Here is a 12,928-nt window from a genome sequence, read left to right as displayed (position 1 = left end):
CTTCCGGCCGAGGGGCAGTTTGGTGCAGAGAGTGGCGCAGGCTGATGGCAGTGCATTTTTCATTGATCGTCCGGTCTTCGGATGTTTTTCGAGTCCACCGTGTCGTTTGTACACATGGAAAAGTAAAAAATAAAAACTTGGTAGTAAAGTTCGAAAAGAAGTCTTTAAAAAGAAACATTAAAATCCTTCAATCCGTTCAGAAGTTATGATTTTTTAAAATATTTCTGGAATATGTCTGTTTGCCACAAATGTTCATAGTTAACCCCTACTATCAAAAATAATTTTTCCAGAATGATTTGAAACTTTACGATCTTGGCGAAAAATTTCAGCACCTACTCGAATTTTTTTCTCGAAAATGGTTAGGATTACGAGGGTATGTCTATTCACCGAAAATGATTGTAATTGACCCTTGCAATCGAAAATAATTTTTCCAGAATGATTTGAAATTTTTCAATTTTGTCGAAAAATTTGACCACCTACTCGAATTTTTTTCTCGAAAATGGTTAGGATTACGAGGGTATGTCTATTCACCGAAAATGATTGTAATTGACCCTTGCAATCGAAAATAATTTTTCCAGAATGATTTGAAATTTTTCAATTTTGTCGAAAAATTTGACCACCTACTCGAATTTTTTTCTCGAAAATGGTTAAGATTACGAGGGTATGTCTATTCACCGAAAATGATTGTAATTGACCCTTGCAATCGAAAATAATTTTTCCAGAATGATTTGAAATTTTTCAATTTTGGCGAAAAATTTCAGCACCTACTCGAATTTTTTTCTCGAAAATGGTTAGGATTACGAGGGTATGTCTATTCACCGAAAATGATTGTAATTGACCCTTGCAATCGAAAATAATTTTTCCAGAATGATTTGAAATTTTTCAATTTTGTCGAAAAATTTGACCACCTACTCGAATTTTTTTCTCGAAAATGGTTAGGATTTCGAGGGTATGTTTATTCACCAAAAATGATTGTAATTGACCCTTGCAATCGAAAATAATTTTTCCAGAATGATTTGAAATTTTTCAATTTTGTCGAAAAATTTGACCACCTACTCGAATTTTTTTCTCGAAAATGGTTAGGATTTCGAGGGTATGTCTATTCGCCGAAAATGATTGTAATTGACCCTTGCAATCGAAAATAATTTTTCCAGAATGATTTGAAATTTTTCAATTTTGTCGAAAAATTGGACCACTTACTCGAATTTTTTTCTCGAAAATGGTTAGGAATTCGAGGTTGTGTCTATTCACCAAAAATGATTGTAATTGACCCTTGCAAACGAAAATAATTTTTCCAGAATGATTTGAAACTTTTCGATTTTGTCGAAAAATTTGACCACCTACTAGAATTTTTTTCTCGAAAATGGTTAGGATTACGAGGGTATGTCTATTCACCGAAAATGATTGTAATTGACCCTTGCAATCGAAAATAATTTTTCCAAAACGATTTGAAATTTTTTTTTTGCTAAAAAATTTCTGACCCTTCAGTCGATTTTTCTTAAAAATTCGTTTCTTATTTTTAATAACTGCAACCATGGGTAATGTAGTAATACAAGTTATTAATAAAAAATGAAATATATAAAATTCCTTCGTCAACTGTTTTACTTCTGACAATTAAATCCATGTAATCTTTTATGACTTCCAACGACCCGAATTTTTAGGGATAGAAGTAAGTGAAAATCAGACGGAAGAGGGTAATATTTCGTAGAGACGAGGGCTCCTCTTCTCGTCAGTTACTACGCAGTATATATACCAATAACTAGAACAAAGCCTACGTTGAAAGACGGCTCTAGCAGCGCCGGTTGAATGGACAGCTCACAGCTTAGGGAGTGGGAGCCAGTCGGGTGGCCGGGTGCTTGAATCATCCCTTGCTGCTAAACATCCCCCTATTTCACGAGCAGGGCTTTTACACGGGGTGAACGCGTGTTTATCTGCAGGGTGTACTTAGGTAGACCCGCGCAATATCCACAAAATCATTTGGTTATATGTATTATCTTGTCACGGCTGGAAAACTTTTTGTTTACACCGACTATCGATTCGCGTTCTCCGCACTGGAGAACACGCGTAATCAATTTTTCACCGTTTTTACGTTTCGTTAATTTACGTTAATTATTACAAATTTTCGTAATAATTAATTTCTACTCTGTTAAAATATTAGAAGGTTCAAACAGTGTTCGGATACCGGATGTTTCCTGCAATGGATGTTCTGGCTTACTACACTCGAGGCGTCTAGGACAATAAAGCTAAGAACGAGGGCTCTTATTCGCGCGAACTTCTTCCGCCAACCGAATCGATTCATTCTTCAACCTGACTTTAGTGCCTTTTATTAATAATTCATCGCGAGTAAAACATCGACTTTTTTAACTTGTCCATCGTCTATTGAGTCGCCGCTCGGACAAGGTGTTGAAATAATGACACTTTCGAAGAAACCGCGACGCTATGAAACGGCTCGATGCGTGGGCCTTTGATCGTGGATAGTTAGATAAAGTGCACGGAAAGGATGAACGACTCGCGAAGCTTGCATTACACATTATTAAAATTACAGGTCAAGAATAACTTCCTACCGTATATGTCCGTCGCCCTCAACTACTTCCCCAGAACAACCTTGCTGCCGCCGACTGACGGAAACCTGATGCAACCACGACGACAATTTGCAAATGAGCGCAAGCGCTTATTACTTGCCATCGCGAAACAAACAATCCTTTTCGCGTGCAAAACGCGTTCCACGGTCGATGATCACCCTTTCGCGTAGAATACGAGTCGTTAATTTGAATTAATCACCATTTGTTTTCGAGGAATGGAAACGAGGATCAAAGTCTGAGCCAGCGGCGTAGAATTCGACCCTCCAAGAACGTGTACAGAAAATATTCTCGAACAAAAGGATAGAAGTGCGCGGGAAGTGAAAAACTTCAAACCACCACCCTTTTGGCTTCAACTCCCATAAACCTGGATAACGTGGAAGATGTCTGCCCTCGTTAGGAAGCGTGCGTGCCTCCCAAACGCTATAATTTGAAGAAACGTTGAGACAACGCGATAATTGCGCGGAAGATCGCGAACAAAAGGACGCGCGCTTCCGAAGCGATTCAGAGCGCGATAAAAATTGCGGACGATACGTTTGATCCGACGTTTTCAAAACACGGGCCCCAGATAGGATCTGGCCGCGCGATCGAGATCGTTGATAATCGAAAAATAACGCCAACGACCGCGCTGGATTAAAAGCGCAAGCTCTACGCAAAGATCCCGCAGAATTTCGTCATTTCGAAAACGGCCCCTTTTGTTTCGCGATATGCGTGCGCGTTCGCAATGAATTTATGCGACGGCCAGCGGTGCGCGAGCACACCGACACGGGCATAGTTATCCGCGTACCACCCGTTATTCACATGGTAATCAGAGTGTTAAGCAATAAATTACCTGCATTACTGGGAGAATATCGATTCGGGTAGAAGAGGGCGTACGCTGCAGTCCGATGCAGCTTCGCCGCTCGTGCCAAAGGTTAAGTGCTGCACCCCCTCTATCGAGAGATTCAACCTCTGAGGGAAGTTTTTTAATTTAACTTTATATTTTCAGGAAATCGGGTGTTTCGATTGCTCCGGGAATCATCGGTGGCGGGACCAGCGTCGACGCAGTCTTTCGTTATCGTTGTGTTCTGAAACACAAGAAACGATAAAAATTAGCTGGAGAAGCTGTTAAATCATGGCTTTGTTTTACAAATTATTAGAAATCCCTTTGCAATAAGTATCACTTTAGTTGTACTCGAACGCAAGGCACGTTCTTTCGGAAGAACGATCTCCGCCAAATTCAGGATTTCATTTATTTCAATTAGAGTCAAGTCCCCCTCGCGAGGCAGTGATCGAACTAAGCTCGTCCACTCTTTTCATAATCTCCTCGATTGCCTTCCCCGATGCTTCGTCACGATATCGTAACACGGAAAGGAGCACGGAGAACCGCGAGAAAAAAAAAATCTCGATAAAGAAGGAACGGATTCCTTTGTCCGTTCGGAATCGCGCGCGCCTCGTGCAGCTTTCTGCTCGCACGCGCGTTCGTGCTCTCCGGTGGCTACCGAATCCACTCCCGCGGCACTTTTCCAGCTCCCCTCCCCCTTCCACCTGCCCCCCTCAGCCACCGATCGAGCGAACGATAATTAAGGATTAGCTAATCACGACGTCCGATTGCTGAAATCTCCTGCGCGCCCGTTTCGCGCGGTCAGCAGGTTTCCTGCGACAGCCAATCCCTTTTCTGCGAACCCACCGGCGTCGATCGCGGTCGCAAAATTTCCATTTTATTGCAAAATCCGCCTGCGATCCCGGAGGGCAGGCCAGCTAGCACGGTCCCGAGCGCGCTGCTCGCTTTTACGAGCCCGGCACTGACCTTTGACACGTCGTAACGTCGCGATGCGACGCTCCGACCGAATCCCCGTCCTTCTTCGCCGCCGGGGAAAAGCGCAGTTCGCGCCTAAGGTGCGTGCATCGGTGACATCGCGATTCGGTGCGCGTGCGCCGCTGTGTCCTTCGAAGGTTGGAGAGCCTTCTGTTGCGCAGCCGCGGTAAATCATTCCGCGGCGCTGGCGCGTTATCCGCGCGAGCTTGGCCTCCGCGCGTCGATGTATTGTCGCGGTAATAATATCGGCTCGATTCGTATCTATCGAACACGTTCATTGTTCTCATTCTATTTTCCAATTTGGGTTATCGGGATTTTCAGAAACCATGACGCTCTCAAGAACTCCAACGGTTTCGGAAATCCCGACTAACCTCAGAAATCGACATTTTGGGAAATCCCGACCCGCCCTTGACAATCGATTCCCGAATTTTAGCATTCTCCCTAGAAATATGCGAAGTCTTGACGATATCGAGTTCTCGTCTGGATCGTATATCTATTTCAAAAGACTATACATTATACGCTTTGACGTAAACTAGCCCGTGCGGTACGACCGTAGTTAACCATGTTGTCAGCCCTAACCGTGCACGTAGAATCTATTAGAACAGTAATTAACTGACGCTAAATGCAGATGAGCTATTATTCGTCACAAGTGCATAGGACTTAATACCATAGTCCACGGGCCTTTTTCAAATGAATCTAAGTATATGACCGTAGTCAACCATGATCCAACCGTTCTACGTAAAAATATTGAAGAAATGACACCACAGTCATCAATATCTCCAGAAAAGTATCAATAATTGCACTAGCAAAATAATATTTATACCATATAATGTCCACTATTATTCCCAGGAATTTTTTTAAGAATATTTGTATAACTTTAATCCCACGCGACATATTTCATCGTTTTCAGTTCAAGGAAACACACTGTACGTGTGTTCATAGCTAAGCATGTTGTCAGCCACACGTCGAGTGCGATGCACTTACAAGAATAGTAGTTGGCCAACACCAAAAGCATACGAACCATTCCACGGCAAATTGCACAAGATGTGACACCACAGTAATCGATCTCTTTCAGGAGACTATCAATAAAGGCTTTTGACGCGGCATAGCTCATATTCTGTGTCCATAGCGAGTCACGCGCTAACTCGCGCTACTCTGTGCTACCTTTTCAAATGGTAATAGTAATAACAACGTCTTTATTACACCACAGATAATGAAAATATGCATACAGATTGGCATAGAGGGCGAGGCTTAACTGCACTGCTATTAAACCCAACTTATAATTACGCAAACAGAAGAGAGATCATTCGAATGATTCGCGAAAAAGATATTGCAAATAGACACTAAAAGTGAAATTTATGCATCCTACAGAAACGATCGTCTAGTGTCCATCGCTGACCATACTTGCGATCGTATTAGAGGAAAAAAGGACGACAAATTTTCCTTAATTACTAAATAAAACTTATGAGACCAGTTAGAAACTTTCCGTTTCCGGGTATCTCGGTTATCAAACGTAAATCTTACGGCTGTCAACATAAGACTTAACTACTGTAAATGTACTCACTTTAAAGCTTTCAATATCTTCGGTATCACTTTATACGTTTCGGATTTCCACAGCAGGAAGGACCACGTGTACAAGTTTCGGCTGTAATTATAATACTGAGGAACAGAAACTAGGAGACCTAGAATCCCCCACTCTTGATAAGGCTGGATCCGTCTCGCGACCAATGAAAGAAATAGATGATAATTTGGAACGCTGAACGGAGAAACATTTTCAATGGTTAATGCCACTGAGTGAGATCTCGGTACCTAAATCCCACGTTGTAAACAGTTTTTATTGCAGAGGGTTTCCGTTAAGTTTTACCTGAAACCTTTTAACGGTCACGTACATAACAATAACAGAGTGTAACCATTTTGGCCGCTGGTACAATTCCTGCATAACCAAACTTAAAACGTACGTAGTTTTTAAAAATTGTTCGTAAAAAGAACAAACAGAACTTCAAATATTTCAAGTTTCCCAAAGCTATTATAAAATCATACTTCCGTAATCTTGAACCTGCGTGTTTTGGCAAAAATCGCGTAAAGTTTATGAAACTTGGCAACGCTGTGCCAGTTGAACGATTCTAAAGTTGTCACGTGTACGTTCGCCTTCCGTATTATATTAAGCATTCTAGCGTACTATTCTGTTTATCGTTTTTACTGTAACTTTCGTAAATTGTGCTGTTTATCAGTAATAAACATGCCTTTGTATCTCAATAATTTATGCATTGTAAATGCACGTAAGTTCGACGCATTGATAATTTTTTTACCGCCAAGGCGGTGCGAGCGCGCGGCTTCAAGAACTTGCAAACACGCGCGTATACAACCGATTGGTACCCACGGTGTCCCGCCATGTTGTAGCCAACCTTTTCTCGCGAAATGCGACGTTGTCGTAATTTCATCTCTATTTTATAACACTTAACACGTTGACTGTCACGTCTGTTCTCCGCGACTAGGGATGCACTCGACAGCTACGAGGATCATTCGATGAGTAAAGAGACAAAAGGCTGTTAAAAAGTTTCGATCTATCTCTGGTTCCAGGGTTTAGAGACTCTGGACTGTACTGTCGTTCGATAGAGTCGATGGTATAGCTCCTAGCTTGACCGTACGTCGGCCATAGCAATTATTCTTTCGGTATTGGGACGACCGTGCGTTTTATGTCGCCGTTAACGTCGATTTTCGTTTCGTCGAAAGAACGACCGCTAACGACGCGACGCCATGCAACGGTTGCTACCTGAAATAATGATGGATCTCCCCGCGCGATTGAACGAGTCAACTACACAGACGGGAATAAAGAGGAACAACAAAAAAATGATGCCAGTGCAGACCGTCGTAAATCGCACGGACCCCCGGCTAAGCGGGAACGCACGGCTTCGATATTTCCGAACTGTGTAATTGTCGTCTTTGTCGAACAATGTTGCCGGTATTATCTCAAAAAGCAGCACGTTGACGATAACGCGGCAGGCATGTGACGCTACTTACGCAACCGCGACCGATCGTTTCTTTTCACCCGCTGAGATATGACAAAGGAAGATTTCCGAATGCATAATTAACGCGGAAGCTCGCGGTGACATCTCTTTTTCAGCGATTTTCGTAACACCACGCCGAGCAGGTACGAGCATCGAACGCAAACTAACGATTCTGCCCCAAAGTTTCGACGTTCGTCATTCGACAACGAATTAAGAAATCGCTCGATTTAAGTTCGGATACTACAGTGTGTTGCATAACAACCGCGAGTATCGGAAAATTTCGATGCCTGCACCTAGAACGTGTGGACGGGCTGGTAAATTGCAAAAACCCTCGCAGCTGCTAGTATTTTTGCAAAAGGAGTACGCGTTCGACGCTCGTTGGGCATAAATGACTTCGAGAACCTACCTCGAAACAAGGAACGACCACGCTCAGACCGGGGAAGTTTCCAGAGCCTCTATTCATCCTACTAGCCTGGCGAAGTTCGACCACCTGTTTTCGGGTAGGTCTCCCTGATTTTTCGGACGTTGTCGGGCGACTTTACGACCATAACGCGGTTTATTGATTTACGTAGGAAGCCTGCTTGGCCATATTTAAATGATATTCTATTATGTCGTTGAATATACAACGAAATAAAAATAATAAGCACCGGATTATTCTTTGCATCGAATGAACCATCGCTCTTGTTGGAAAACCCTATACATTGCTAGAACGAACTAAAAATGGTCTACGGGAGAAACTAACGCCCGTAGCGCAAGGATGTAGGAAAACTGAAGAAAACGTACACCGGCGCGACTAGCCTCGAGTATCAAATCGCTCGTAGCGAAGGACCATTTAAGGCCTCGTACCATAAGCAATACCTCTCGGTGATGAAACACTATCTGCAATCGCAGCAGACTGAAACGATTAACGTATTAGAAGGTTTAGCTTGATCGGTCAAACGGCTGCGTGCCGTGGATTGGCAGCAAAAGGAGTTTCCTCGGGGCGATGTCGGCTCGAGCCGTTGTTTTCCTCATTTTATTTTCTCATTCTTCTTTTTTTCTTTTTTTTTTTTTTTTCCTTTACTCCAAGACTCGATGAATTATCGTCGCGCCGCGAATTCCTCCCGTCGTCGTGTAATCGACAAAATTATAGCGTGTTTTCGTCACGCAGCGACTGACGACGGTCGACGGTGCAACCGACAATCGCGTTATGAATAATTGAACAATCGTTGCTTGCGTCTTAGCCGATTGAAAAACCAAGCTCGATGCAAAGTGGATTGCCTGGATGGTTTGCGTTTCACGGGTATACCGGAACTTCCGTTCATCCGATTCCGCTCCATTTTTAATCGTTCTCTTAAATTATTTGCGCCATTCGCGTTCGGTTTGGCACAATTTTCGTAAAAACGTTGGATGCACAGCGAAGTGTTCGGCTTATATAGCTGGTCTCCAGCGTTTTTTTTTTAACAAAATATATCTGGGATCCGAAACAGGGGCGAGGTTCGACTTTCAAGCACTTCCTCTGCTCGTGTAACTCGATCGTTCTGGAACTACCTCCCTATAGAACAGTGGTTTCCAAGGATTTTGAGAGCGTGCCTAAAAAAGAGTTTTCTGCGTTCGAAACGAACCGATTTATTCGTTCGAACGTTTACGTAACGCATGCGATCGTCAAAGCGTTAAGGAAGATGCGCCGACTCGAACACGCTTCCACGCCCGGATTTAAGATCGAGAAAATCCGTCGTACAAGCAATGAACGTCATCGTTCGCGATAAAGTCAAATTACGATAATCCGGCGCGTACAATAAGCGACGAGCAAATCATCGTTCGTCCGTGTCTCCGATCGCGCAATCGTAGACACGATACGTTCCGCTGATCATTGCACACCGAAGAGAAGAGAGTCATTATCGTAGCTCGAGACGCGCGTTTCCCACCGATGAATCGTAAACGCATAATGAGACTTTTACAGACCTTTGACGCTTATAATCGTCGAATTATCGTCGATTTCTCGCTCAATGCTGAACCACGCAACCTTGACCAGACCGACGTCGAACGTTGCACACTTTATTTGTCCAACGTCTCGTGAATTTCCGTCGTAAACGCGATTTGCACGCAATGCCCGGCGCCCAGAAAATGTTATTCGATCGAACGGTTCAATGTCGTTCTATCGCAAAATTACGTAAAAATTGCTGTTAATAAAAAGATGCTACAATTTACCGAGTGTCCTTGCTGTGCAAATAAAGGGTTCCTTTACGCTGAACACCTGGATGCTGACCTTAACGAATAACGGGGCAACTTTCAGCGGGCTCTTCCGTTGCTCGCGCGAAACAGCTCTTATTTTTTATGAAGACACTTAAGAGTAGAATTCTCAAGCGGTTACCAGGCGTAACGCGTCGATGATGCGCTGCACGATGGCAGAAATTACTTGGGGAACCAGGAATTTTCGGAAACGGATAAAGGAACATTTGCCTAGCTCGGTGCACCGTTCGTACTTAAGGGTCGCGACAGGTAGAAAAAAGGAGCATACCGTTATACCCCGTCCCCGTGGCACGGCCTCCGTTTCCTTCTTGGCCAGGGGACTGGTCTTCTTGCCTGCCGACCGGGAAAATTTTAAGAAAGTGGAATTCCGACGCTACGAACCAGCGTTCGAGCGATCCGATTGGCAATCGAAATGCCGACGTTTTGTGCTTTGCGTTTCGATATTTAGGATACGTTGACTCGATTACGGCAACCGGTGGCCTGGTAACGACGATAAAAAAACGTCGTAACAACGGTATTAATCTTTGGTGCACTTTATCGCGAGACGCCTCACAAGTAATTTCAAGTATTTCAAAGCGTAACGGGGGGGGATTTGTTTACCATCGTCGATACGTGAATTCCTAAGTAGCGGCGTCGCTTACTCTCGGATTTCATCGTCGAACGCGCGCATACATTATTTTAATTAAAGGCTCGCGTCCTCTATTGTTTAACATACTGTGGCGACGCCACTGGATAACTCGGCGCGGTCGTGAGAGCCCGCGCGTGCGTTTCCAAGCGCGACGGAGAAAACCAGAGGGTTGAAAAAAGAAAGGGCGATTAACGGAAGGGAGAAGAGAAACGATCCTACCGGCGAAGAGAACGAGAGAAAAGATAACGACTCCCAGGCACGGATTTAGGCGTGGGATGGTGGAGTGGTGTAAGGATGAGGGCCCTTTCGCTCTCGATGCACGGCAAAGTACTGTAGCTCCCCGTTTGGCACCATGCTGCACACAACCTACCAGTAATTTTTACGCACGATTATAATGTAACCCTTCTGCATTGTGCGTCGCGGATCATTTTTAACGCTGGCTTTAACCTTCAAAGAATGACGCACGCCTTTCATGGCGGTTCGCAAATGACAACTTCCTCGCTACCGATGCGCGTTTTATTAAACTGAGAACAATTAGAAGAACACTGTTACCGTGGGTATACTTCTGCAAATATTTTCATCGTAAACTGCTGTATATTTGTTACAAACAAATATGTACGATCACGCACGAACGATAAAAATAATGCGATCAGAGGTCACTGGTTACATTCCCGCCTCTTCTTTTTTTTTTTAAGCGATTAATAATTTATTATAATCATTCTTTTGCGAAGTCTATACTCGATTTATTATGACCGTGTAAATTACAAGTTTGAATAATACGTTCAGTGCCTCAAAATACTTAAACTTTCCCCCTACGCTGTGAACTCAGGCTAACACCCTCCTCGACGTTTATTCTCGAGCTGGCTGGGGTAAGCTTCGTGATGCATAATGGAGCTGCCCGATTGATATCCAAGCAACCGTCCGAAAGTTCTACAATCTCCAATACAATGTCGGTTTAAACTGTGGGTATATCGGATGAATACACAGCGTACATTCAAAACAAAGAAAAACTACTCGAGGCATAATTAAAATTGTTTCGCCCATTGTTCTGTTTTACTCACTATTTATAGTTAATTTGTCTCCTATACAAAAATAATTACAAATTATGGACAACAATTTTTCAACAAAATAATCCGGTTTATTTTACTCGAAGTATCGAGGTTATTTCCGAAAAAGACGCGCTGGACATCGAATCTCTCCCTGAAAATAATTGATCGATTAATAAATTAATGAGATCAAAACGAACAATGATTTGATCGAACTATTAGCCAGTTTCGTATCGGTTTACAACATTTAATTTTGTTTCGCATGTGCATCGATATACATGTAACCAGCGACAAGGCAACACTGCGACCGATCTTTCGAGGCTGCCGCTGGAAAGACGCTCGAGATGACCGTGATTGCCTGAACATACACACACGTATCATTCTAAACATCCGTGACACGTAACGAGGACTCGAAGAGCAACCTCATATTCACCGGCAGGCAAATACAAAAATAACGCGTGAACCAACCCATCTTTTTCTAAACATATATATACGTTCATGTATGCGTGTCTACGTATTGTACGCGTACACGTTTGATCATCAACTTAACCTGAAATCCTGTTTCGAAATTCCCGATCTCCGTATCGATCGTTCGCGCGCGGGCTCGTTGGCAATCAAATTAAAAATTCATAAAAATTTCGTTTCATGGATAGAACGTACCTTGTGTCTTTTAGAAGAATCACCAAATCTTCAAAAATTATTATCGCGCCGATGAAACGTTTGTATCACAGAGATCGACGACGTTAAATACATCGTTTGGAAGGAGGCGATAAATAATCGATCGTCTAAATATTTACAGCGTAAATTTTTGTAAAGAGCAGATTCGAGGCGATTTACAAGTTTCTCCACAAATTGTCTAAGTAATTTCAATTTGCCCGACTAATCGATCCTGCTTGTAACAAGATCGCGTTAAACATCCCATTCGAGGCGATCGACTATACGGCGTAGAGTAGTATGTACACACGATATACCACTATCGACAGAGGCACGCATACCCGTTGGTACATAAGTTCCGGGCGGCGCACGTAGAAATGCCACATGCACCTCGGTTTCGAAGGGGTCTGCGTGCGTCCCGGTAGCGACAACAACAGCGCGGGAGCAGCCGAGAACGGAAGACGGAGGACGCCAGTGTAGAAAGAGAGAACTTATTGGGGGAAAAAGAGAGGAGGTAAAAGAGAGCAACGAGAGTAAGGGAGAAGGAGAAACAGACAGACGTGCTCGTTTCTCGGATCGAGCAGTATGCACGAAGGACGAGAGAAGAGGACGGTGTTGGTGTTACAGGGGGACCTTTTCCCTCTATCGCGTGGCTCCACCCACACGCCGCCACCGCCGCCGTCGAGGCGCACAATCTGGCAACAGTGGCTCGCTATAACCGATATTGTGGCCGTGGATTGAATGGAGGGGAACTAGCTCAGGTCAAACCTCCCCACCGGCACGACAACCCCTCGGTCGGAGGAGCGACCCCTCGCCACTGTTCACTCTCCGTCGTTTCTCACCCCACCCAACCCCTACGCGTCCTTCTCGATCTCTATCCATCTGCCTCCTTCCTTCCTTTTCTTCCCCTACCTAGTCGAACCGCATCTTCTCCCCTTCCCCACAACCCTTCGCTTCCGCGCTTGTCGCTCGTAGTCGCCAGC

The sequence above is a fragment of the Colletes gigas genome, unplaced genomic scaffold (genome assembly GCF_013123115.1).
Source record: "Colletes gigas isolate AHSC1104 unplaced genomic scaffold, ASM1312311v1 Colletes_gigas_Sc00001, whole genome shotgun sequence".
Classification (NCBI taxonomy): domain Eukaryota; kingdom Metazoa; phylum Arthropoda; class Insecta; order Hymenoptera; family Colletidae; genus Colletes; species Colletes gigas.
The sequence above is the reverse complement of the archived record's forward strand: the minus strand, read 5'-3'. Positions refer to the sequence as shown.